This window comes from Balaenoptera borealis (genome assembly GCF_965194805.1).
Source record: "Balaenoptera borealis genome assembly, chromosome: 10".
Classification (NCBI taxonomy): Eukaryota; Metazoa; Chordata; class Mammalia; order Artiodactyla; family Balaenopteridae; genus Balaenoptera; species Balaenoptera borealis.
Genome location: NC_138874.1, coordinates 5,466,527 through 5,487,565, shown reverse-complemented (window position 1 = coordinate 5,487,565; position 21,039 = coordinate 5,466,527). Strand labels below are relative to the sequence as shown.

General features: G+C 54.2%; 1 protein-coding gene across 6 annotated transcripts in view; it reads right to left on the bottom strand.

Annotated features, from left to right (window-relative positions):
* The window catches only part of RASGEF1A (RasGEF domain family member 1A), a 254,860-nt gene that overhangs the window by 76,508 nt on the left and 157,313 nt on the right, over nt 1-21,039 (bottom strand). Inside the window, exon 1 of one of the 6 annotated variants that reach the window (XM_082407472.1) lies at nt 13,215-13,322. The exons of the other annotated variants lie outside the window; for them this stretch is intronic. The gene's annotated coding sequence lies outside the window, so the exon portion shown is untranslated. Of the gene's footprint in view, nt 1-13,214; nt 13,323-21,039 lie in introns of those variants that run through there. 6 annotated transcript variants of the gene reach the window in all.

Genomic DNA, 21,039 nt, shown 5'->3' with positions numbered 1-21,039 from the left:
AAGGCCACTCTACACACACTGAGATAGGAGCTCCAAGATGCACCGGGAAGGGAAGCCAAGCTAGGCACAGGCCTGTGGCCGCCAAGTGCATGACAAGAACTAATGCACTGCTGGTGTGTAGGGACCAGAAATGTGGGTGGATACTCAGGAAACAGATAACGACAGGGCCTCAGCTGGGAGGAGCCAAGAGCTGGCCAGGGTTGGGAGGAGACACGCTCCACGTGGACCCTTTTTCCTTTTTTTTTTTTGCCATGAGACATGCGGGATCTTAGTTCCCTGAGCAGGGATCAAACCCGCGCCCCCTGCAGTGGAAGCGCGGAGTCCTAACCACTGGGCCGCCAGAGAAGTCCCCCCTACGCACCCACATGCCCACCCCAACCCCTCCCCCAATGGTTTTACTTCTTGAACGCCATTACAATACCAGCATTTGTAAATTGAGGAGGGAGAAGGGAATCCTAGGGAAAGAAGAGCCGAGAGAGTCCCCACCCACGTGGCCACGCGCAGGCCATGCCTCTCTTGGCTTCCCAGAGCATCCACACTCAACAGGACTCCACCGATTTCTGCTCCTTCCCCCAAGCAGGCGCCCCAAGCAAGCCCCCAAGCCAGACTCTCTCCTGGAGGTGGCGCAGGGCTGTCGCGCTGGGGCTGGGACACGGCTGGTGTGGCGGGCCAGCTGCCCCTCTGCCGGAGCCATCCACATGTGGACACGCGTGAGCCATGGAGGTGGCATGAGGCCCCAGTCAAAGCCACAAGTCCCCTGGCTCACCCCAGGGTGACATCATCAGTGGCCCACAGTCACTGTCTGCCCTGGACTGTGCCCCCCCGAACCCCCCGCTCCCTTGGCATTCCTGGGCATGCCGGTGCGTGTCCATCTCAGGGCCTGGGACTAGCTGTTCCCTCTGCAGGGAGCCCCCGGCCTCCAGACGTCCACGCGGCTTCCTTCTCCCTCCTCCCTTCGGGGCCTTCCCGGTTAGGCTGCCCTAGTCACTCTACTCTGAATGGAAGACCCCGGCGCTTCTTCCGCCTCCCCCAGTCGACCTCTAATTCCCTGTTCTGCCTTTCTCTATCTATTTTCAGATTTTTCTGCACTCCCCAAACCTGGGCCAGGCCTGGCGCACAGAGGCCTGTCCGCCCCTGAGCCACCTAGGGACCTGAGTTCTGGACACCCTGCTCCAGTCAACCCATTACTGAAAGATGGGGAAACAGAGCAGCAGTTTAGCTCAATTCAACTCAGGATCATCTGAGTAGGTGGTGGTGTCTAACCCTGAGGGGGGGGACTCATGGGGGGAGGTGCCCACTGCTGGCACTGCCAAACGAGCCTGCCCTGTCAGGAGGCCCGAGGTGATGGGCAGGGGCAGGTAGAGACACCCTCCTAAAAAGAACAAAATCACGCCATCTGCAGCAACATGGATGGACCTAGAGATTGTCATACTGAGCGAAGTAAGTCAGAGACAAATATCATATGATATCGCTTATTTGTGGAATCTAAAAAAATGGTACAAATGACCCTATTTACAAAACAGAAATCGAGTCACAGATGTAGAGAAGAAACTTACGGTTACCAAGGGGGACATGGGGGGGAAGGATAGATTGGGAGATTGGGATTGACATATACACACTACTATGTATAAAATAGATAACTAATAAGGACCTACTGTATGGCACAGGGAACTCTACTCAATACTCTGTAATGACCTCTACGGAAAAGGAATCTAAAAAAGAGTGGATATATGTATATGGGTAAGTGATTCACTTTGCTGTACAGCAGAAATTAACACAACATGGTAAATCAACTCTACTCCAGTAAAAATTAATTTAAAAAAAAGGACACCCTCCTGCTGGGGCAGCCTGAGGGCTGAGGTCAGGCTCAGTCGGGGCTCTCCCTGCCCTTGCCCTGCCCTCATACTCATGGCCAGCCTGGTGCCCGTTACCCTCAGCTCCACGGGGGGACAGCCCACCCAGGAAGCCACCTGCCACACCGTGTCTGATGCCACAGGTGCGTGTGCATGTCCTGGGGCGAGGCTCTGGCCACACCAGGTGCCAGAGGCAGGCTGCAGAGGGAGGCCTGGGCTGAGTCCAGGCTGGAGAAGGCGGCCGGGGGAGTGAGCACGGGCCACTTTGGGCACGCGGGCCACCGCGTCCCTGCAACCCCACTCCGCCTCCACCTCATGGGGCCACAGATGCTTCGCTGGGAAGGGGCTCGGAGCCCCCGCCCTCGATCTAATTATGTGCTGTGTTGAGAGGCAGAGCCTTGGGCCTGGGCTTCAGACAGGCCTGGGCTCCAAATCTCCCTCTGCAACCTCTTAGCCAGTGACCTTGAATAAAAAAGAAGTGACCCTGTCTGTCACCCCCAATGGATCAGTCTCTGTCCTCCCGGCCCTGCCCCCTGCCCTCAGAGGGGGTCCTGGCTCCTCCACCACCTAGAACCTTGGAGACTGACGTGGCATCACACGCCCTGGACCCTTCTGTGCAAAATGCTGCTGACGCTGCCCGTCTGTGAAAACTGGAGCGGCCCTTCCCAGCATCACGGGGAGCGCTTTGGAGCCTAGTTAGTGCACCCAGGTCCACCCACCGTCAGGCTGTGCTCAGGCATCCCACCCTCCCAGGCCAGGTGGCTGCGTGCTGCCAGGAGGGCCTTCCCCAAGGCTGCTCCCGGGCCCGGGGCTGGGGCGCTCTTAGATGCGTGTTTTACTGCAGCCAAGCAAACCGAGGCAGGCAGCCCCTGAGGGGGTTTGGGGCCCTCCCTGGACCATGCCTGAGAGCCAGGAGCACACGGGAAGAAAAGTTCAGAGAAGTTCAGGGAAGGGGAGAAAGCACGGTTTGGGCAGGCCAGCGGGGCAGACGGCAGGGAGCCACGGAGGGGCCCAGCGGGGGTGGGCGGGCTACCAGGCAGAGGCCAGGCCCACAGCCCACCTGTGTGCCAGCCACACCCCCACTCGACCCTCACGTCTGCCCGCTCGGCTCAGCCTCTCACGCCTCCTCAGGTCAGTCCCGTGTGCGGCCACCCCTGAGCTGGGCTGCAGGAAGCCAGGAGGAGCTCATGGGCCCTCCTGCTGCAGGCCATACCCGAGGGCAGACCCCAGGGAGACAACCAGCCCGGGGCAGGACAGCTGCGGGTGGGTGATGAGACAGTGGATGGGGCTGGAGTGCAGGCCGCAGACCCCAGGCCACGGCTCTTCACCCCACACTGCCCTCACTGGCCTGGCACCAGGACCCTCTCTCGAGGATGGTGGGCTCTGGACGGCTCTCGGTCTAGGGTTCTCCCACCCCTGGCCTGCCCAGCGTCCTGCCATTGAGCCCAGGCTGACGACCATGATTGTCGGTTCTTCTCTGGACAAGCTGACAGAGACCCTCCACGCACCTGCACAGCCCTCAGTCCTGGGCCCCGCGGTGAGCAGCACAGGGCAGGAGACTCGGACGCAGGCAGATGCACCCCAGGAAGATGAGGCACCGCGGCAAGGAGGCCAGTGATCCGTGAGCCAGGCCACAGGACGCATGGGCAGAAGCAGGCTGGACCTGAGGCTGCATCCCAAGCCCCCCAAGGACTACTGGGAGACGCTGGGAGAAGCAGGCAGCTTCTTGCCTGGGGGCAGCAACAGTGGCACTGAGGAGGGGGCTGCTGCTGGGCCCACCCAGACTGCTAGGACCTCCTACCAGCCTGGGGTACCTTCCCCTAGGGCGGCCAGCACTGGGCCATTCACACCTGCAACCTTCTCCAGGGCATTGGAGGGGCCAAGGGCAGAGCCCACTCCCTGCCTCCCAGTGAGACAAGCTTGTGGTGCAGTCTACACTCCAGAGTCCCCCATGTGGTTAGGCTGAGGTGAGACTGCTTGAAATTATACTTTTGTCGCACCGGTCAGAATGGCCATCATCAAAAAGTCTACAAACAATAAATGCTGGAGAGGGTGTGGAGAAAAGGTAACCCTCTTACACTGCTGGTGGGAATGTAAACTGGTACAGCCACTATGGAGAACAGCATGGAGGTTCCTTAAAAAAACTGAAAATAAAACTACCATGTGATCCAGCATATATGTGGAGAAAATCATAATTCGAAAAGATACATGCACCCCACTGTTCATTGCAGCACTATTTACAAGAGCCAAGACATGGAAGCAACCTAAGTGTCCATCAACAGATGAATAGATAAAGAAGATGTGGTACATATATACAACGGAATATTACTCAGCCATAAAAAAAAAATGCCATTTGCAGCAACATGAATGGACCTAGAGATTACCATACTAAGTGAAGTAAGTCAAAGACAAATATCCTATGATATCACTCATATGTGGAATCTAATTTTTTAAAAATACAAATGAACTTATTTACAAAACAGAAACAGACTTACAGATATCGAAAACAAACTTGTGGTTACCAAAGGGGAAACGTGGCAGGGAGGGATAAATCAGGAGCTTGGGACGAACATATACACACCACTATATATAAGATAGATAACCAACAAGGACCTACTGTATAGCACAGGGAACTCTACTCAATACTCTCTAATAACCTACATGAGAAAAGAATCTAAAAAAGAATATATGTACATGTATAACTGAATCACTTTGCTGTACACCTGAAACTAACACAACATTGTAAATCAACTATACTCCAATAAAATTAAAATATAAAAAAAAAATTTTTTTAATTAAAATTAAAAAGAAAGAAACTGCACTTTGGTGAAACTGCCTCTCCCCTTTCCTACCTGCTTGCCCACCTCCTTACACTTCTGAGAGCACACCCTCGACATCCCACGCATCAGAATTCCCATTTCAGGCTCTGCGTTTGGGGAACCCGATCTAAGCCACGTCTTTCAAAAGCGTGTGTGCGATGACCTAGAGGGGTGGGATAGGGAGGATGGGAGGGAGGCTCAAGAGGGAGAGGATGTGGGGACATGTGTACGCATATGGCTGATACGCTTTGCTGTGCAACAGAAACTAACACGGTATTGTGAAGCAATTATACTCCAGTAAAGATCTGTTAACAAAAAAAAAGTGTGTGTGAGGGACTTCCCTGGTGGTCCAGTGGGTAAGACTCCGTGCTCCCAATGCAGGGGGCCTGGGTTCGATCCCTGGTTGGGGAACTAGATCCCACGTGCTGCAACTAAGACCCGGCACAGCCTAGATAAATAATTTTTTTTTTTTTTAAGTGTGTGTGAGATGAGTGGACTTGGGCAAAGTACTTAGAAGAGCGGCTGGCACGCGGGGAGCTAGTTATGCCCACTACAAGTCCCTGGAGTTCTACAGCCCAGAGGAAGAGGCATCTCAACCGCCCCAGGAGGTGGAGAAGCTCCTGCTGGGAGCCCTGTCCAAGCTGAGACCTGAGGTGTGAGTGTGAGATCAGGGAAGCACAGGGGAGGAGGGGAGGTCACAGTCAAAGTCAGGAAAGGGAGTGAGAGCCAGCTCAGGGCCTGCACACAGGGAGAGGGCAGCAGGAAGGGCACAGGAAGATGAAGGGAGGCACAAAAGAAGCACGTCACCTTCTCTCCGAAGTGCTCCTTGGCACAGAGGGAAGACCTGGGTTCAAGTTCTGCCTTTGCCTCTCTCTCCAGATCCAAGAGGCTCATGAGCAAAATTTGTATAATGATGCCAGCATCCAAAAAAGAAAAAAAATTTACAGCGTTAAATTAAGTCAGGTGTTAGTGAAATGCACGGCGGAGTCCTTGGGACAGAGGGCTGGTCAGGGCCCCCTCCCTGGTGCCGGCATGTGAATGTGCGCACACACACACACACACACGGAGTCCACACGCACACGCAGCGTGCCAAGATCCTGAGCACGGACAGGGTGGTCCAGGGCTCTGGCCTCTGCCACGCTGCCCGCTGTCCCGTCCTCTCTCCGCTCTGCAACCTTGGGCCTTTCCCTGCACTGGTCCTTCCTTTTTTTCCCCTAACAGCACCCCAGTAACCTCATAGGACAGCAGCGCTTCAAAGTCTCAGCCCAAACTCAGACACGCCTGGTGTCCTCCCCTCCAGGGCTGGGAATGGCTATCACCTGTGAATGGTGGCTGTGACCAGAGAGTGTGCTTTAAAAGTCCTGGTCTCAGGGCTTCCCTGGCAGCACAGTGGTTAAGCATCCGCCTGCTGGTGCAGGGGACACGGGTTCGGGCCCTGATCCCAGAAGACCCCACATGCCACGGAGCAACTAAGCCCGTGCGCCACAACTACTGAGCCTGCGCTCTACAGCCCGCGAGCCACAACTACTGGAGCCTGTGCGCCTAGAGCCCGTGCTCTGCAGCAAGAGAAGCCACCGCAATGAGAAGCCCGCGCACGGCAACGAAGAGTAGCCCCTGCTCGCCGCAACTAGAGAAAGCCCGCGCACAGCAACGAAGACCCAACGCAGCCAAAAATAAATAAATAAATAAAATTTATACAAAATTAAAAAAAAAAAGTCCTGGTCTCTGCACTGGGGGCAGGGCAGCTCCCCCAGACCCAGCCTGGCCTGACTGCAAGGAAAAGCCAGGGGATCCTGCATCTCCCCCAGGCACCCCTGCAGTCACAGGAGGCCTGGCCACCGCTCCCTGCCTCTAACCCCTTTCCAAGGCACCCACTGCCTGGCCCCTTTCCCACCAGCTGGGGCCGAGGAGGAGGTACCTGGACCCGGACGCCTCAAAGAATGTGGACTATCCAGACAAGGTCAGCTGGTGACACATGTGCGGTGCTGTGTGCACGAAGGCTGTGTCCCACAAGTGTCCCTCATTATGTTTCTATCATTTCATTTCAGTATCATCTCATTTCCATTATGATTTCTTCTTGGATTCACTAAGTATTTATACACAGGTTTTAAATTTTCCAAATACTAGTATTTTTAGAGTTATGTTTTGTTATTAATTTCTACCAGAGCTGCGTTGTAGGCAGGAAACACGGTCTGAATCACACGGTGCCTCTGATATTCCTTGAGGCGTTTTGACGGCCAGTTTGCAGGCAATTTTCATGAATGTTCCCATCATTAACGGCATGGCTCTGCAAGCACCCTGGAGCTCAGGAGCCCTCCATCCTGGGGCGGACCAGGTACTGCGGGAGGCTCTGCCCCACGCGAGACACCCACTCTTGGAAGCGATTCTGGCCTTTCGCAGAGGAATAGCTCGGACCCTGGCCAGCCCTGCTCACCGTCAAGCCTCCCTCCGTAGTCCTGGAGAGCCCCCTGACCCAGCAGCAAGGGACCAGGGCCCAGTTGCTCACAGGTCACCCCAGAGACTGGCAGACTGCTCACGCTGGTAGGGGTGGGCTACCCTCCCAGGCCCGAGGACGGAGGGGCGCAGAGCATGGAGGACTCTTCCCACGGTAGGGCTGAGCAAGAAGGGCCCTGGCCTGCCATGGGTGGTGTGGACAGGACGTGGGCTCTTCCAGGGGCAGCCTTGATGCTCTCCTGTTCCTGGCCTCATCCGCCCAGCTGGGGCCACCCACTGCTAATTACCGCAATAAAACCAATAACTGACGCAGCCTCCTGCCTGCTCCAAGTGACTGACTCAGGAAAGCTGCGGAGGCTCCCCTCGGAACTCCACGAGCTCCTTCTCTATGAGCCTCTAACCCCATCCAACCCTAATCCCTCCAGCCTCATCCCCGAGCTGGCCCACACGGCCAGCTCTCGCCCTCCCTCACTCTCCCCCAGCTCTGAGGGCAGAGACCTGGATCCCAGAGCCAATCGCCCGTCCCCAGTCGGCATGGCCTGGGCTGCGTGTCGTTACCGCATTTAATCGAAGCCCTAACCTCAGAGGAGGAATGGAACCCGGACAGGCCTTGTTCAGAGTCCACAACCGAAACGGGCTTGGGCACCGACCCAGTCTCCGGGGAAGTCCTAGGCAAGAGAAGCCTGGGCCTCTGAGCCTGGATTTCCGCAGTGACAAAACAGGGCTCCTCACCCTGGGAAGTGCCTGGTGCCAGGGCTGGGCACACCCCCGTGAGCCAGCTGCGGCTGGGATCCAGGCCACACGCAGATGGAATCGAGGCTCCATGACACTCACATGGCGAGGGTCTGGGTACCAGAGGCCCAGAGAGCCCTGGGGGCAGAGGGGTCCACGCAACCTGGGCAGCCTCGGTGCGGGTGTGGAAACAGGCTCTGCTCGTAAACCCGTCAGAACGCACGCCCTCGCCCAGCCCCCTCGGTTTCTGGGTGAGCCAGCCTCCTCCACGGAAGCTACTCTTTGTTAACAGTGTTGCCATGACAACCAGATCCAGGGAGAACTCTCTCTTCAAGGTAGAGTCTGAGGGTGACACTTGGAGAAATGGAAGTGGTGGTGACAACGGGCGAGGGACTGTCCTCCCAGCCCCACCCCCCCTTGCCTGTCCCAGAGCTTGTGGGTCTGCTCCCCTCTCCTCTCCCCGAAAGGGGATGGCAACGTGGCTGAGGCCAGGAGCCTCCCACCCACCGACACGCAGGTTCCCAGACACAGACCTGCGCTCTCCGCCCGCCACGCACAGACTTTCACACACATCCCACGAACGTTGCTGAGTCCCCCAGCGCAGCCAGCCTCGCAGAGCTGGCGGTCCATCTGGGGCCCACAGGCCAGGTATAGACCTGACCCCGAGGGATCACAGACAGACAATTACATGGTATGCCCAGGGCACCCCGCAGAGCACACCTGTGCAGGAAGGCACCCTAAGGAAGGCTGGGAGCCGACCAGGTGGGGAGAGGCCGTCCTGCTTGGGAGCAGGAGGCTCGAGCATTTTTACAAAGAGAAGGTTAAAGGTCACCGGGCTGCGCTGTGGGGCAGGCACTACAGGGGAAGCAGGCCGGGGGGCGGGGGGTGGGGGGGTGGGGGAAGGGTGGGGTCAGACGAGCCGAAGGCTCAATCAATCAAGGGCTGACCTGGCAGAGGTACAGGGGAGGCCCTGGTTGTCCCACCTGCTCAGAGCGGGGACTGGGCGGGGGAGGCTCAGGGGTTCGATGACAGTGGACAGGCTGCCTGTGGACACCTGGGAGGCAGCCAGCAGGCCTGGGCTCAGATGCTGCTGGGACAAGCTAGGGTGGGATCAGCACCAAGGAGGGAACTGCAGCCACGTCTGGGGAGGAGAGGATGGGGGCCCAGGTCTTACGGAAGGGGAACACTGAGTGCCCCAGGAGAGGAGGGGGCGCCCGCAGGACGGTCTGCAGGGGGGCCGGAGGACACGGAGGCACAGGGGTGGCCCGCAGAGCCCGGGGGACCACGGCCGGGGAGCAGTGCCAGAGGCACCCGAGGGCCTCTGAAGCCTGTTTCCCTGGAGTGAGGGGCGTACAGATGGGAGTGGGCTGGGCTGAGTGGGAAGTGCTGGTATGCAGTGAGCACGCAGAGAACACCCTTCACAGTCAGCCCGAGCAGGGGAGGAGAGCAGGGTGCAAAAGAGCTGGAGGGCGAGACAGCTGAGGAAGGTTTGTCGTTGTGTTTGAGCTGGGAGAAGCTGTAGGCAAGTGACTTCACCTCTGAGGCCATCAGCTGTCAACTAGGGCAGCAGCACCGCACCTGGGGGGAGCTGGAGCAGGAGCTGGAGGAGTGGGAACGAAGCGCCCCCTGAGTTCTCAACGCCGCACCTACGGGGCAGGCTCCCTGCCTGGGGGGCTCACCGCGTGTGTCCCCCAGGAGAAATGGGGTGCTCTCCTCTGAAGAACTGGGACCCTCACCAAGGCCCAGGCCCCTCCTTCCTGAGCTGGTGCTCACCCATCGCTCCCCAAACTCACCGCACTCCGCGGAGAACCCCAGAGCCCGCTCAGAAGGACCACGGCACGCCCCGAGCTCCTGCCGCTACCCCGGGCAGCACACGTCCGCAGCCTGTCCCCAACCCTCCCCGCTCAGTGCAGGGACTCGTGGCGGCCAGGGGGACAAGAGGCTCTTTTCTCCTGTGCTATGTCCACATCCCGGCACCAGTGCACTGACCCTGAGGAGCTTCCCTGTTACGTAAGTGAGATGGGGCAGGACCACTGGGTGTTGCCCTGAATCCTACTCAAGGCACCTGTGGGGCTCTAAGGACATGCTTTTGCAGATAAGAGCGTTCAGACACACCTGAAGCCATCTGACTGCCTGAGGCAGGGTCAGCGACAGGTAGCACTCACACCCCCGCCCCTCCCTGGCCCCTGGTAGGCATCGGTGTGGACCCTAATGATTTCATACTCTTGACCAGACACCTCTCTCCAGCCTCCTTCCAGGGCCTGAGACCCGTCCCAAAAGGCGAATCCCCAAGGCCCTCCCTGCCTCCAGCACCTGGCCTCTGTCCCTCCCATACTCGGCACAGGCCTGGACATGGCGAGGCTTTCAACTTTCCCTTCCACGGTTCCCGCCATGCCACAGCCATGCTGATGTCTGCTGACCTTCCCAAACCCCGCTCCAGAGTTGTTAGACCGGGACTTCCCGGGGTCCCCACTGCAGGGACATTCTGAATGGATCAGTAGCAGCCAGCTCACTCTGTGCCAGCCCAGGGCACTCTCTTGTGTTCACTCTCTCTCTCGCACACACACAGCCCCAGGCTCTGTGCCCAGAAAGAGGTGAGAAAGGCACATAGTCTTAAAAGAGGGCAGAGTGTCCTCCCCAGACCCCAAAAGATCAGGGCGCCCTGACATGTGGCCAGTGGGTGTCAGAGGTCCGCCTCGTCTCCCACGGCCAAGGGCCTGGCAGCTTCCCCACCGATGCCACCCTGTGATGCCGGGCCTCCCTCCCGTCCTCCCTGCTTCCCTCCTCAGATTCCGCCTAGAAGACGCGTTGCTAAGTAAACACTCATCTCAGGAGGGAGGTGGGCAGGCGAGGGCAAAGGGATGAGAGGCAGCCTGCGGTGGGTGGGAGCTACAGGAAGCAGATCTCTGCTCAGCATTTGGAAGCTCTGAGAGTAAAAACAGCCAGAGCGGACCAGGGCTGAAGCAGATGGCCTCGGGAGGGAAGAGGGAGGAGACGTCCCAGCAGGGGGCAGTAGGAGGGCCCGCTGGCACTGAGTCAAGACCACCTGGACAGGCCCTGCCCGGCATCTCTGTCCCTCTCCTCCACTGTGGCCCTGGCACCCACCCCCAGCAGGTCCTGTGGGGAGGCCCGGGGGGCCCTCTTCTGGGGTAGGGCCATGCAGCAAAGTGCAGCCTACACCCACCCACCCCAGCCCCAGCCCCAGCTCCTGACGGCAGCGTGTGGACCTCACAGCCCCCGCTCCTAGCCCTGAACCTTCACTTGGCCTATTTGACAAATCTGGTTTTGCAACATGCGGCTTGAGCACAGGGTTCTGTGGTTAAAAACCAAAGATCAACCAAAGCTATTCCAGTCCTGCCCGTTTGGCCCATTATTCACAGATGAGGAAACAGGTGGGCTCAGGGGCCCTCAGGCCACACCTGAGCATCCCAGCCTCTAACTGCTCTCCTCTGGAGGACCCAGGAGACGGACTAAGGGCTCTGTCCCTCGTCTGGCCAGCTGCAGGGGGGCCACTCGTGCTGGGGATGCCCTTCCCCCTCAGCCTGGGCCCACCAGCCCCTGGCCTCACTCGGGTCAACCCAGCACAAACGCTGGTGGTGCCGGTATTTCTCCCTCCTCCCCCTCCCCCTCCTCCTCCTGCGGTTGCTAAGTTACACCAAAAAACCCCTCTGCTCTGTGTGAACTGTTCCATTTCCACGATTTGCCAGGTGGAAGGAAGCCATCAGGCTGGCAGTTCAAGGATGCCTCCCAGAGAAAAACAAACTTGTTGTCTGGCTCTCTGGCCCCCATGGCATACCTGGGGACAGGGACACCTGCTGTGCTCCCAAACGTGGGAGCCATGTGCTGGAGCGCACAGCCGCCCTGGAAGGATGTCAGCATGTGGGCCCACACTGCTCGCTCTTCTCAGGGGTAGGGCTTGCAGATTCTGCTGCTATCCCCACCCAGGCCCATGACCCCAGAGGGCTGCTGGTCACTCTGACACATGTCCTTAAGAACAAAGAAAGGCTGGAGGGGCAGAAAACCTACCCCCGTGCCCCAAGCCAAGCCCTCCACTTCCCTCCACTCTGAATCTCCTCCTCCTATTCTGGGTTGGGGTCCTGAGGTTCCATTGCAAAGTGTTCCTGGATGTCAGCGGAAATGCCCTCATAAGTCACTGAAACCATGGTGTCATTCTACAGATAGGGAAACCGAGTCTCGGAGGAGCCTGCAGCCTGCCCACAGCTCAAAAGTCAAGACCTGTGGCCTCCCTACTCCCTAGTTTTCTGCTCACAACAGGAGCTGCTGCTTTGCTCTCTGCCCTCCTATCTGGGCAGGGAAGGGCCTGGACCCAGGCTAGGCTGGGCTGGGCCAGACTGTGTCCAGAGGGAGGTGGGAGACCCCTGAGGGGCAGACCAGACCACTGCCTCTGCGAGTTACCCCTGCATGCCAGCCGGACTCTGCACGTCCTGGGCTCCCAGGGCAGGTGGCCATCTGGGCCCTTCCATTGCTCAGGAGGGTGGGAGAAGCATGACAGCAGTGGGGAGGGTGAACCTGACGAGGATCCCGTTTCCAAGCAGGGAAGAAGGATGCTCCATCCACTACCACATCTCAGCCCCAGGCCGCTCCCAAGAGGCAGGCAGCCTCCCTGTAAATATCCACCAGTTCCAGCGCTCAGAAGCAGCTAGAGATGCAGGGGGCAAGGGGCCTGCTGCTCGTCTCCCCCCTCACATGCGCAGACCAGAACTAGCTGCACCTGCCCCAGGCTCTGTTTCCAGCAGGGAGGGCCCGGGGCAGAGAGAGCACGGTCCTTCAAATGACCCTTGCCCACGGTGCAGACAAGGACATCTCGCCCTGGCCCTGGCCGGCTCCCCTCAAATGCTGAGCTCACGCCCCAATTCCTCGCCACACAGCAAGGGCGTGAGATGCCACCTCGGGGCCCAGAATGCAGACAAGCAAATGGAAACTTCCAACTGCGCAGCCCTAGCGCCTCAGATTTCCCAGCCCCCCTCCTCCACACCAGACCCGGGGCAGGGGACCCGCCGGCGGGTGTCCACGCCAGCCTGCCGAGTGCGCTCCCGCCACACCCAGGCTGAGACCACCCGCTGCCCCGCAGGGCCTGGGGACCGGGAGGTCCTGACACTGTCCAGCCCGAGGCGGAGTTCTGGGCAACTCCGCACTGGGCTCCCGCACGCCCTCTTCCAAGCGCGCCCCACGACCCGCGCCGGGAGCCCGCGCCCCGGCCCCACGACGGCCGCGCCAGGCGGTACCCTGGGCCCGCGTACGCCCCGCCCTGCCCGCGCCGGCGAGCGGAGGGGACGGCCCGCAAGAGGGAGGGAGGGACGGACAGAGGGACTGAGGACCGGCGGCCGCTGCCTACCTCGGTCCGGGCCAGCGTAGCTCCCGCGCAGCCCTTGCGCCGCAGTCTGGCCCACAGCAGCGCGCGGCCGGCGCCGGCGGCGGCTCATGCTCTGCACCCGGGCCCGCGGCACCCGCCCACCCGCGGCCGCCCCCGCGCTGCGCCAGCTGCGGGCAGAGCGGCTCCCTCCGCAGCCGGCGCCGGGGAGCGCGAGCGAGCGAACGCGGAGCGAGCACGGAACGGGCACGGATCGGGCACGAAGCGGGCGGGCGCGAGAGCGCGTGGAGCGGGCGGGCGCGGGGCGAGGGTGCGGGGCGGGCGCCGAGAGAGGGAGGGCGCGGGGTGAGGAAGGGCGCAGGGCGGGCGCGTGGAGAGCGAAAGTGCAGGACGAAGGTGCAAGGACAGGTAGAACGCGTGTCCAGGGCGCAGGGCGCCGGGCGGGGGCAGGGGTTGGGGGCGAAGAGGGAGGGCGCGGGGAGAGACGGGGCCAGGCTTTCATTTTAAAAAGGATAAGGCAACAAACACCCCAAAAGGTGACGTGGCCGCCTCTTGTAAAAGACCGTTTGGGGATTCTCAGAGAGCTGCCCAAATTTTTATCATCCGCATCTGACAGTGAAAGCGCTTCCGTGGGCAAACCTGGTCTCTTCGGTTATTCCCTTCAACCATCACAACCACGCTATATGGTTGGTGTTGGTTTTGTCGCCACTGGGCAGATGAGTAAACATATACACGGTCAGGGAAGCGAAGTGACCCTGCAGGATCTCAGAACTGGTAAGTGGCAGAGCGAGAGTCCAAAACCATCTTGAGATTCCATAGTCCCCATTTTTCCAAAACCACTAAGAGGATGATGATCCAGGTCTTCTGGCTCCCAGAGAAGCCTCCTGTCTCTCTGAAGGGATATCCCTGTTCTCTGGCAACAACCAGAGAGTGGGGGAGGAGGGGGGTCAGGAGGGACTCAGACTCAGGTGAATATGGAAGAGGTCTGGGGCCAGGAAGGGGCGGAGGGGTCTGGGTGAAGGAATGGGAAGGTGCCCCTTAACACGGCTTGGAGAAGCTGAGGACTTTTTTTTTTTTTTTTTAAGTCATAAGCAAATGGATGTATTTTTTCTTTTCTTTTTTTTTTAAATTTATTTATTTAGTTATTTTTGGCTGTGTTGGGTCTTCGTTTCTGTGCGAGGGCTTTCTCTAGCTGCGCTGAGCGGGGGCCACTCTTCATCGCGGTGCGCGGGCCTCTCACTGTCGCGGCCTCTCTTGTTGCGGAGCACAGGCTCCAGACGCGCAGGCTCAGTAGTTGTGGCTCACGGGCCCAGTTGCTCCGCGGCATGTGGGATCTTCCCAGACCAGGGCTTGAACCCGTGTCCCCTGCATTGGCAGGCAGACTCTCAACCACTGCGCCACCAGGGAAGCCCCTGAGGACCTTTTTTATTCATTCATTCAGTACGTGTTTATTGAGCACCTACTGTGCCATTCTGGGCACTGGGGTACAGGTGTGAATGTCCCTGTCTGGTTGAAATTTGCATTTTTTGGGGGGGTACGTGTTCATGCAGTCAAAACATGGGGGCGGGGGTTGGTGGGGTTTTTTAAAATATTTATTTTATTTATTTTGGCTGCTCCAGGTCTTAGTTGGGGCACAGGGGATCTTCGTTGCGGCATGCAGGCTCTTAGTTGTGGCATGCATGCAGGATCTAGTTCCCTGACCAGGGATCAAACCCGGGCCCCCTGCATTGGGAGCACAGAGTCTTACCCACTGGACCAGCAGGGAAGTCCCCTGAAGTTTGCATTTTTGAGGGAAGCAGGCAGTAAATAAAAACACGAGTAAATATTTCATATGTCAGATGATGCAGATGCTCTGGAGAAAAGCATGGCAGGGAGAGGGCACAGGAGTGCAATTTATGGAGTTATTTTGACTTTGGTCAGGGAAGTCTTCCCTGAAAGGGTGACATTTGAGCAAAGACCTAACTGACGCAAGCCATGCTGAATCTGAAAGATGAACATTTGATGCAAAGGGAACAGGAAGTGCAAAGGCCCTGAAATGGGAGTATGCCTTGGTCATGGGCAAGCAACAAGGAGGAGGTCAGAGTGGTATGAAAATGAATGAGAGTGTGGTGGAGAGTGAGATTACAGGGGGTGCCAGGGCGACCAGATCAGGAAGAGCCTGGTTGGCCATCTGCCCATTGTGACTTTGACTCAGAGGGAGCAACAAAAGCTTGTGGAGGCTTTTGCACAGTAATGTTATGGTCTGACTCTTTTTTTTTACAAAAACATTTCATTATGGAAAATTGCAAACATTTACAAAAGTAGGCCCTAAGAAGGTATAATAAACCCAATGTTGGGCTTCAACAATTATCAATACATGGCCAACTTTGTTGCACCTACACCCTCACCCACCACTCCCTATATAATTTAAGTGAACACTGACAGCTTTTTATATAACACATAAATATATTTATACATAGATGATAGTAGACAAATCATAAATTTGTGCTTGATAGATTTTCAATGAGAATACTAATAACCATCTGTACCTTGATTTTTATTGTGGGAAGGTTTTAAATTACAGAATTGTTTTCTTTAATAGATAGAGGACCATGCAGATTATCCACTTCTTCCTATGTCACTTTGGTAAATTGTGTTTTTGAAATATTTTTCCATTTTGTCTAAATTTTCAGATTTATTGACATGTTATTCATAACATCCTCATATTATCCCTCAGATGTCTGTAGAATCTGTAGTGATGTCCCACTTTTCATTCTGATATTGGGGCTCTTTGTGTTTTCCCTTTCTTTCCTTGATCAGTCTTGCTGGAGTTTTGTCAATTTTATAATTTTTTTCCAAAGAAGCAACTTTCAGCTTTGTTGAGTTTTCTCTATTGTGCCCTGTATTTCATTGATCTCTGTTCTTAGTTTTATTGTGTCTATATTTCTACTTTTGGAGGGATATTTATTGTCCTTTTTGTTTGTTTCTTAAGTTGGAAGCTAGGCTTATTGATTTTTGACTATATTCATTTAAAGCTATAAGTTTCCTTTTAAGGAAAGGAAATTAAGACGGCTTTACCGTCTCTCACAAGTTTTAAGTGTTTTTTTAATTATCATTTAGCTCAAGATATTTAAGTTTCCATTTTGATTTCTCTTTTGGCCCATGAGTTATGTAGAAGGGTGTTACTTAGTTTCCAAATATTAGGGGATTTTCTAGTTATCTTCCTGTTACTGAGTTCCAATTTAATTATACAAAAGGATATACTCTGAATTATTTCAATTATATAAAATTTGTTATACATTCTTTATGACCCAGAATATGTTCTGTTTTGGTATGCCCTTGAAAAGAATGAAAATTCTGTATGTATCAGTTAGGTCAGGTTGGTTAGTCAAGTCCAAATCTATATTGCTACTGAATTGTATCTTGTATTCTTTCAGTTCCTGAGGCAAACTGGAAACAACCCAAAAGTTCTTCAATGAATGAACAGATAAACTGTGATACGTCCACGTAGTGGGATACTACTCAGCAACAACATGCTCAAAGGGATCCAAACTGCATGATTCCATGTATATGACATTTATATGACATTCTAGAAAAGGCAAAAGTGCAGAGATGGAGAACAGATCAGTGGTCCCCAGGGGTTGGTGGGGTGGGGGGGAGGGGAGGGTTGACTACAGCATGGGGAACATTTGAGGAGCCATGAAGTGTACCTGTATCTTGATTTGTGGCGGTGATCACATGACTCTATGCATTTGTCAAGACTTAAAGTAACTGCACACCAAAAAGAGTGAATTTTACTATATGTAAATTTAAAAATAATTTTCAATCTCCAATATAATTACAGGCTTCTGTGACTACCTGGTCATCTCTTTTTGTTGCGATGTTGTCCACAAGTTTCTGATTTTCCCTTCCTTTTTGCTACATCCATTATTATGGGGGGAATCAGGATGAGCCATTACTGCCCATGAACATAGCATTGCCACTGTTGCCACGAAGATGAAGTCTGCAGGATGCACAGGAGAAGTAGAGGGAGAGGTTAAAAGGCTGTTGCAATAGTTAGATGATGGATGATGGTGACAGACCAGGAGAGTCTAATGGAGCTAATGGTGCTAACGGTGCTAAGCGTTTGCAACTGGACACGTACTGCAGATGGAGCCAAAAGTGCCTGGGTCGGAGAAAAGGGAGGAGCCAAAAATCCTTTTGCCCCAGTCACTCCTGCTGCGCCCCTTACCCATGCTGGGGAGCGTGTCCTGAGGTGCCTCTGCATAGCAGGACACTGGTAGTGCTTTGAATGTTGCTTTATTTGGGTTGGCTTTGGCATAGAGGGATTTCTGCAGGTTGTGGGAACTAAAATATATATGTCTATGACAATTCAGCCACTGTTGCACCCAGACACTGTCTTGCCTCAAACGTGCCCCTTTAAGACCTCTCATCACCGTGACTGCACTGGCTTACAGCTTTTTACTTCCATGGAGTCCAGTTCATTGACTACACGGGGTGCTCTGGATCTGTCATTCCCCACCCAAACCAGATCTTCCCAGGATTTCCGCTTTCTCCCTCCTGACTTCACTTGCCTCCCTTTTCAGCCTTGTTTCCATCGAACAGGTTTTCAATTGTTCCCTTGCCAAAATGATAGATTTCCTTGCTCGTTTTACCTTCATGTCTCCCACCTGGCAAAATTCCGTTCAGAGATGAATCCAAATCTGCCTTCTCCAGATGTACCCTCAGGTATCTAAGTGCTGCCAGACGCAATCATACAGCCCTGCTATCACTCTAAATTCACAATAAATTCATCAGTGGAACTGAGGACTCAAGACTACTCAGTCATCCTCCTATGGTTCTTTTTCTCCTCTTCTTAACTGTGAAATGTGTCAGACATACAGAAGAGTGTATGAAATGTACATGTATAGTTTCGAGAATAATCACAATGAGAAAACCCACAGGGCAGAGTTCCCTGGTGGCCTAGTGGTTAGGATTCGGCACTTTCACTGCAGAGGCCCCGGTTCAATCCCTGGTTGGGGAACCATCCTGCATGCCACACAGTGCAGCCAAAATACAAAAGTACAAAAATAAATAGATAGATAAATAAAAGAAGAGTTGTGTATATGTGCTATCTCTCATTTCTCTCATGCTCTCTTAAACCCATTCCAATTAACCCTCATAACTCCACTAAGACACAAGGTCACAAGTGACCACCACATTCCTATAGTCGTTTTTCAGTCCGTGAATCACTTGATCTATCAGCATTTGGCAATCAATCACTATATCTTCTTTCAAACACTTCTGAGCTTCTAAGACACCACACCTGACTGCTGTTCTGCCTACTTTTCTGACTGCTTCTCTTAATCTGTTGCAGGTCCTTCTTAAAAAAAAAAAAAAAAAAAGAATACCCATGGAATCAGGACTTAGGCTAAGAAATAGGACATTGCCAGTACATGAGAAGCCGTCGCCTTTGTGTCCTCCCCAGTTTTCCCTCATCCCCTCTCCCTACCACCTCCCTCCCAGAGGTAACTGTTAGCCTGATATTTATTCCCATGCCTTTATTTAAACTTTCACCCCTAGATATGTATGCCTGTCTTTGAACTTTTGTGAATGGAATCATACTGTATATTTTCTACTGTTACTTGCTTGCATCATCAATATTATGTTTGGGAGCTTCCCCCATGTTGATGAGTATAGTTTATTCATGTTTACTGTTGTTTGGTATTCTGTTATATTTATGTGGTCTACTATTAGTAGACATTTGGGGAGCTGACATTTTTGCTATTATTCACTCGCCCACTGGACAAATATTTCTTGAGCACCTACTACGTGCCAGGTACTACTTTAGGCATTGGGATAGAACAGTGATCAAAACTGATAAAATCCCTTCCCCCGTGGGTATTCTAGGCATGGAAAACTACAGTAAATAGAAAAAAATAGATAAGTTATGTTGTATGTTAAAAGATGAGAAGTCCTAATTAGGAACAAAAGCAGGGAAAGAGATGGAAAGTACCGGGATGGGAGGTTGCAATGGAGCTTCTACGGTATTCGCCACTGAGTTGACATCTAAGCCAAGACATGTGGCCATCTAAGGTGAGGAGTTCCAGCAGAGGGAGGAGCAGTGCAGCAGTCTCAAGGCAGGACCATGCAGGAGGGTCTGTGCAATGCAGTTCTCTCACTAACTGCCTTGAGTTAGGCCAAACTTCACAAGTTAAGGGCATATGCCCCACAAGACTGCCCTCACTTCAGACACCCACCCCAAGCTCAGGGGTCCCCAGGCCACCCACGCTTCTGACCAACTGGTTACACATATGGAGGTTCCCCCTACTCCCTCAAGTTCCAGAATTCACTAAAAGAACTCACAGAACTCAGGTAAGCACTGTACTCAGGATTACAATCTTACCATAACAAAAAGGATTCAAGGAACTTCCCTGGTGGCGCAATGGCTAAGAATCTGCCTGCCAATGCAGAGGACATGGGTTCGAGCCCTCGTCCAGGAAGATCCCACATGCCACGGAGCAACTAAGCCCATGTACCACAACTACTGAGCCCGCGCACCACAACTACTGAAGCCCACATGCCTAGAGCCCATGCTCCGCAACAAGAGAAGCCACCGAAGTGAGAAGCACGGGCACCGCAACAAAGAGTAGCCCCCACTCGCTGCAACTAGAGAAAGCCCACATGCAGCAACAAAGACCAAACGCAGCCAAAAATAAATAAATAAAATAAATAAAACTTTAAAAAAAAAAAAAAGGATTCAAATCAGGAGAAAGAGTCTCATAGGGCAAGATTTGGGAGGATCCCTAACACAAAGCTTCCATGTCTCTTCCCCACAGTCAGGATGCGTCACCCTCCTGGCATAGAGTGTTGTTAACCAGGGAAGTTACCCTGAGCTTTTGTGTCCAGAGTTTTATTTCTGTGTCCAGGGTTTCATTATGTAGGCATGATTAAATCATCCATTGCCCATGTAGTTCAATCTCCAGCCCCTTCACCTTCCCCCAGAAGATGGGCTGATGTCACATGACTCAAAGCCCCACCCCCTCTTATCACATGGTCTTTCAGGCATGACCAACCCCCATCCTGAGTCACCTCATTAGCATAAACTCACGTGTGGTCTGAGGGCCCACCAGGAACAACAAAGACACTTCTATCACTCAGGAAATTCCAAGGATTTAGGAGCTCCCTCCCAGGAAGCAGGGGACAAAGTCCAGCCAAATTCATCATACAACATCCCATGTGTCTGGAGAAGGGTAAGCATGGCCAAAAATAAAAGGAGATGAGGGACTTCCCTGGTGGTGCAGTGGTTAAGAATCTGCCTGCCAATGCAGGGGATGCGGCTTCAATCCCTGGTCTGGGAAGATCCAACATGCCGCAGAGCAACTAAGCCCGTGCGCCACAACTACTGAGCCTGCACTCTAGAGCCCACGAGCCACAACTACTGAGCCTGCGAGCCACAACTACTGAAGCCCGCACGGCTGAGTCTGTGCTCCACAACAAAAGAAGCCACCACAATGAAAAGCCCGCACACTGCAACAGAGAGTAGCCCCCCTCGCCACAACTAGAGAAAGCCCACGTGCAGCAACAAAGACCCAACACAGCCAAAAATAAATACATAAATTTAAGAAAAGAAAAAGGAGATGAGATCAGAGAGATACCAGGACTAGATTCCTTCGGTTACTCTAGTGCCTGTTTCCTGGTGCCTGGGTGGAAGGGTTTTCTCAAGTGTAGGCTGGAAGTGCAAATTCTGGGTCATAGGAAATGGATGTGTTCAACTCTGTTGGGAAATATCCAATTGTTTTCTAAAATAGTTATACCAATATACACACTTACCAGCAGCATATGGCATTCCCATTGTTTCAATCTGTGGTAGGCAGAATAATGGCCCCCC